This window comes from Diceros bicornis, chromosome 17, assembly GCF_020826845.1.
Source record: "Diceros bicornis minor isolate mBicDic1 chromosome 17, mDicBic1.mat.cur, whole genome shotgun sequence".
In the NCBI taxonomy this organism is placed as follows: Eukaryota; Metazoa; Chordata; class Mammalia; order Perissodactyla; family Rhinocerotidae; genus Diceros; species Diceros bicornis.
The window spans coordinates 44,304,586-44,311,507 of record NC_080756.1 but is presented as its reverse complement, the minus strand read 5'-3'; positions in this window follow the sequence as shown (position 1 = coordinate 44,311,507).

Below are 6,922 nucleotides of genomic sequence, written 5' to 3'. Positions count from 1 at the left end.
GCATAAATAAATTGTATTGGACTTAAATGCTAAATTAATTACAGATATGTTCAAAACTTTTAAACCGTAAAATACAGAATGAATAATCTATACTAATGTATGGGCAACTTACGTACATTTTACATAAGAAATAGAAAACCTACATAAAGCAAGAATAATTTAGGAAATTAAATATGTAATAAAACATCTCTCGAATCTAAAACGAAATCCAAAGTGTGCTTACAGGTAAGTTTTACTAAGTCTTCAAGTAAGAGATAATTGAACTTACAATAACTCTTTAGACAATCGAAAAACAGAGATATACCCTTGATAGCAAAACTAGGAGAGAAAAACACAAAGAAAATATTATAAACTACCTTACATAGGGATAAAGATGCAAAATACTAAACGATTAATAACGAATACAACAAAGTAAAAAAAATTACAGTGTAGTCACATTTCAGTATCCCAGGAATGTAAAGATAATGCAATATTAAAAATTAAATGAGCTAGACTTCCACTGAAAACCAAGATTAAATAACTTGGACTGGATTTACTTATCCTTTCTAAAACAGCTGAAAAACTGTATAAAATAGATGACTCAATGGTTTTTAAAGATTGGTCATCAAGATAATGAAGGACAGTAATCTCCGAGACATGGGGCAAGCAAGGTGAGCCCAATGATTACCCCAGATGATGGTTTGGAGAGGCAGTGGCACAGTAAGAGGTAACCAGATGGAGTGCAAGAGTTCAAAGTGAAGAAAGGCCAAAGCAGATAGAGTTTGCAGTTCAGAATATGGGGAAAAAGATGGCTGCACAGAGTGTGCTCTGGGGATCTGCAGAGGGTATCCCTTGAGTATTCAGCACAATACTGATCAGCATATGCATGTGAGGAAACAAGCGAAGGACGGGGAAAGAACCACCAAAAAGGATTAGAGGAACAATCTTTGAGGCTCACGTAGAGTCAGGAAGAGTTTGTGTTCCTAACAATCAGAATGGAAAAAGAAAACACAATTCCCGGAACAATGGGCAGAGTTCTCAGAAGGGTATTATCTCAGTAGTGGGGGAAATATTAGCCCTAGACTAACGGCTACTCTGATCTCACCTCACAAAGCTTAAGAGCAAGCCTGAGAAGGATTAAAGTCTTTCTAAGTAACTTAATTGTGCTCTAGAACAAAGTTGAGGAATATTTGTAGTCATACAAAAATATTCAGCAGCCAAAAAAGTAAATTTCACAAATGTCTGTCATCCAATAAATAATGACCATGTATGCAGAAAAGAAGGAAAGTATAATCACATAATGATTTTAATAGCAATTTGACAATATTTAATGAAGTTCAAAGTACAGAAAGACCATTTGTAGTTATATAGCCTATATAGAAATTCATATGTGCATCATACTTGTACAAGAATATTTATGGTGTCCTTGTTAGTAATTAATGAAATTGGAGCAACCCAATATCCATCAGCAATCGATGGATAAATAAATGTTTTTCTATTTATACAATGGGATACTATCTAGAAAATAATAAATGCCCAATATCTCCGTATGTTTAGATCTTGAAAGCAGAAAGTTGAGTAAATAAGCTTTAGAACAGTATATTTATATTATGGAAATTTTAAAAGATATGACAACACTACATACTCTTTATAGTTACATATGTACATAGTAAAAGAAATAAACTAGATTTTAGAAAACACGACAATGGGTGCATCTGGGGATAGGAGGAAGGGAATGAGGCTGGAGAATGGATCACAAAAGCCTTCAGCTTTATCATTAATGTTTCATTTCTTTTAAACCATTAAAGTCTGGAAGCATTTATAAGACAATTTTTGTAATAGGTATATTTGCAATTTTACGTTGTAATTTGAAGTTTTGTATGTTTTACATCAATTATTTTTTTAAAAAGCAGCAACCCTGATAATCAGCAACATATCAACTAATGTAACAATGACATGATATTTCACTCATCAGATAAAAAAATTGATAAAATTTAACATTATCAAGGACTGGCAAAGATGTAGGAAAAAGTGCACTCTCACACACTCATATACCAATGAAGTAAATAGATGCTACAGAAAGCAACATGACAATAATCTAGTAAAATTAAAATGCTCATTTCCTAATATTCAGCAATTCTGCTTTTTCATATACATTAAAGAACATTTTTGAACAGGGACACATTGGATGTATTACTAACCTGATCAAGTGTTGTCTATAATGGTAAAAAACAACACAGAAATTAAAAAAAAAAGGAAATTCAGAATATTAGCTCTACTAATATTCTAAGATCTGTAAGGGAGTGTAAGTAGGAAGAGAAGGCTAAAAGTTAAATTTTTCAAAGAAAAAGAAACTGGAAACTTACCTATTCATCAATAAGAAATGAATGAATAAATATTGGTATATTTATACAACGAGTTACTATACAGCAGTTCATAGGAATAAACTAGATTTAACTATCATACATGCATATATATGTGTGTTTTTGTGTGTACATGTGTGTGAAAATATTTATTTCTAAAATTTTTTTCTGAAAGACACAAATTGAAATAAATAATGATACCATTAGTGTAATTTTTAATGTAAAAATATATACAATATAATGTTCCTGGATACAGATGGATATACATATAAGAAATAAAATGGAAAAAATTGCACAGAAATTGTGAAAAGATTATCTCTTGGAATAGATGGGGGACATGGAATGGGATTGAAGTGTGGGCAAAGGTGGATTTTTAAATGTTTTATTAATTAAAAAAATATACATACATTTATTTATTTATCCTTTTTTTCCCACAGTCTGAGCTTTATTTTATTTTTTTATTTTATATTGTTTTGAGGAAGATTGGCCCTGAGCTAACATCTGTTGTCAATCTTCCTCCTTTTTTCTCCCCAAAGCCCCAGTAGATAGTTGTATGTCATGGCTGTACATCCTTCTAGTTGCTCTATGTGGGACGCTGCCTCAGCATGGCTTCATGAGTGGTGCGTAGGTCCACACCCAAGATCCGAACCTGCAAACACCAGGCCGCTGATGTAGAGCACGCAAACTTAACTACTACGCCTCAGGCCGGCCCCCATTTGTTCTTAATTATATATATATACATACACCAGTAGTGAGTTTTAGCTAGTATGTATGTGGGAAAATAATAGAAACAAACATGACAAAAGAGTAAAGAGTTAATTCTTGGTGCTGACAATATGAGTGATTGTTATTTTACAGTTTGTACTTTTCTGTATACTTCAAATATTCTCAGAGAAATTAGTGTTCTTAGTAGGGAATCACGGTAAGGACTCATATGCAAAGCAAAAACAAACAAAAAACAAGACCTGATTACTGGGTGAGAATATCAGTTTAGTTTGAAGAGAATGAGGGGAGAGTCTGCTGAACATTGTATCTTTGACTTCAGGTCCTGCCACTTGCTAGGCAGACACTCTCGCTAGCTTAGCCAATCTGCAAACCCAAAGTCTTTCTTGCTTGCCTTTCTCAGTCTCTTTTTCAGTGGAGTGTGTCCATGTGACACTCTTCTTCCACAATTGAGATATAAGTAGAAGTTTTGGGGGGCTTCTGTGGAAAATTTTGCCTCCCTGATAAAATGGACTTTTTTCCTTCTTTCTTTTTCCTTTTTGCTGATGTTGCCCCTTTCTCCTTTCTTTCCACTTCAAATACAAACATAATGCATATCACTGTAGCAGCTCTCTTGCAACTATAAAGAAAAGACCAAAAGCATCATAGAAAACCTGGTACTGACATCATTGTGTAACCTATGCCGGGGCTATTCTTATTATGAGGGAGAAACAAACCACAATTTATTTAATATATTGTGGTCAAGTTTTTGATACTTGCAGCCATAAGCATTCCTATCTGACATGCTTATTATATAACCTAGCGAAGGTTATTTAAATGCTCTGAATCTCAATTTCCTCAGTACATCATGTTGTCTGTATTGAATGAGATAATAAATGTTTCATGCTTAGCTCAGTACTTAATACAAAAAGTACTTAATAAGCGGTATTACTTACTGTAGGTATTGTTAAAATAAAAACAAAGTTGTTAAAAAGGGATTGGTGCCAAGGCAGATTTGAGGAAAATACTTCCTATACTGTTCCTTCTTAGGAATGGAGATCGCCCTAAAATCAGCAGCTAGGCTAAACCTAGTGGTATGGCTTAAGTGGCTTAGCCATCAAGATTAGATGGATGTAGAAACAGACAGGCTAGTAAATAATTATTCACATAAGTTTAAATATATTTTTGACATGGAGTTAATTCTCCCATACCAATGGTGGACACGTGCCCTAATACATATCGCATAGCATGGGATTGGATTGACATGGTCTGGATTGACTCCATACTTATACTCACAGTTCCACAGCCACTGACTCTTGCCCAATGCTATAATGTTCTATAACTACAAGTTTCTTATTCTTCCATGAGTTGTATCAGCCTGTCAGCACGGCTTAGTAGTAATAATTGAATTTATTATTTGCGCCCGGTTTGGTGGAGCCTGTTCTGGGGTTGGGGGAGTACAAAGGGCAGGGAGATGTAGTTTCAATGGTTAAGGAAAGTCACATAGTTAGAACGTGCCCATGTGACCAGTTCTCTGTAAGAGACCCCCACCACAAGCAGAGGTTGGGCTGTCTGGTACTGAGGCATAGGGTGGCAGGTTGAGACCTGGACACAATATGTTCTGTGCAACTTGACCAGTGGAAGGAGGACAAAGAAGACCACACTGGAGTCTCCAGATACTTTTAATGCATATTCTTCTCCTGCTGTTGCTGTACTGTACCCTTTCCCTATAATAAAGCTTTCCATGAGTATAAACTCTGTGAGTCCTGTGAGCCCTTTCAACAATCAAACACTCAAGATGATTAATGGGTAATTAACACATATACTCATATTTAAAAGATGTTATATTAAGAATTATGTCATATTTACAGTTTAAATGGTTATAGTATAAACAATATAATAAAATAATCACTCATCTAATTATACCACCAACACCTCATAGAGGCTCTCTTCACATTCTTGACTTCGTCAGGGGTAAAAATTACCCTGAAATTTGTTTTCTCAAAGGCTTACTTCCCTCTAGGGTTTAATACATTTATGTGCAACCCTAGAAATGTATCATTTAGATTTGTCTGGTTTTGAAATATGATGAATGAAATCATAATGTCTGATGTGTTTTCTGACTTGCTGGTTTTCGGCTTAATATTATGTATTTGAGATTCATCCCTGTTGTGTTTGCAGCTATAGTTTATTCTTTTTAATGTTTTATATTTCATTGTAAGAACATACCATAATTTATCCATTCTCCTGCTAAGTGACATTTGGTTTATTTCCAATAGTTTGTTGTAAACAGTGAACTAGCTTCAGAATCAATATCTAAGGTGACTTTGGCGATTGGCAAATTACATATCAGGTGCCTACATTATGGTCACAAGGGACAATAGTAGATAGACTATCTGGAATAATCACTTGTATTAGTGGGAGTTAGATCAGAGGCTGGGTGGCCAAAAATAATGAGTAATGCCCACATGTTTTCTTTAATCTCTCCAAAAATGTTAAAATAAAAGTGCAGAAAAGTTAAGTGACATACCTAAAGTCACAGAATTATTACAGGGCAGACATATGAATTAAAACCTGCATATGACTTGACTCCAAAGAATACAACCATCATAATATGCTAAATTGTTTCAATAAGAAGTAAGCCTGCGATGCGTCAGTGCTTTTTTCCTTTAGTACCTGGGGACCAAGGAATAAATTGGATCTCTTATAACTTTACTGATGCCCTGGAATGGTTAATGATAAAACCGTTAACTTCAAAAAAAATAGATTGTTTTTTCTGGTTCAGTATGGGCGAAGGTTCTCTATGTTTTAAACTGTGCACTATGTTATAAATACTATATTCTGTCATAAATCAAAAAGAATGAAAATTGTATTATGAAGCTACTGTGCTGCTGAGAGGCCAGCACAGATTTGTCCATTTAAGCAGCTCAAATCTGTCTACCTTTCATTGACCTCTTTCCAAATATAAAGTGCTGCATAAATTCTTAATGATAACAACAGTGACCTAAGTTACTGTTGTCTAATGGCTTTCAGCTTAAATGTTGATGGTGTAAATTCAGCTCAGGAGAGACTAGTGCCTACACCATGGAAACCTCTATCACAATCAGCACTAATTTGCAGTCTAAACAGAAAAGCCAAGGTTTGACTAAAGAGGCTAAATTCCCAGCTTCCTTTTGTGACTATTCCTCCTAGCTTGGTATTGCAAGCAATTTCAAATATAGTCACTTTGCACAAATTCATATTTAAGCATGAGATAAAGCACGACAGATCCAATTTGCATTGAGAGGAGAGTGTTACACGTTGGAATAAGTTCATGGTTAACAGTCAGAGGACCTAGGTTTGAGCCCCAGAGCTGTCACTTTTTTAATTTGTAACCTTAGGCAAGTCACCTAAACTTTGTGGCCCTCAGTTACTTCATCTGCAAAATGGGGATAATAATATCTATTGTACAAATTTGTAATCTCTCAAAGAAAGTGAATGAGAAAGCATTGTGGTAAACTGCTATTCAGTGGAGGTTATTATTATTTTTTTAACTTTTACTGTTAACTAATTTGCCACACAATTTGGTAGTCAGTACCTTAGATGGTCACAAAAAAAATTAAGAAATTAGTGAAATCTGTATCAATTCAATCAAAGCAGTATATTACTTTTTATCAGCTTTTTGAGCTATAACAGACAAATAAAATTGTGAGATCCTTAAAGTGTACATTGTGATGATTTGACATATGTACACATGTGAAAGGATTCCTCCCATCTAATTAACACGTCCATTACGTCACATTTATATATATATATATTTTTTTGAGAACAATATTACTTTTTATTTGTGGGAAATGCTGTGAGACTTCTTGGCTCTCATTTGGTGGAGATTTACTGTG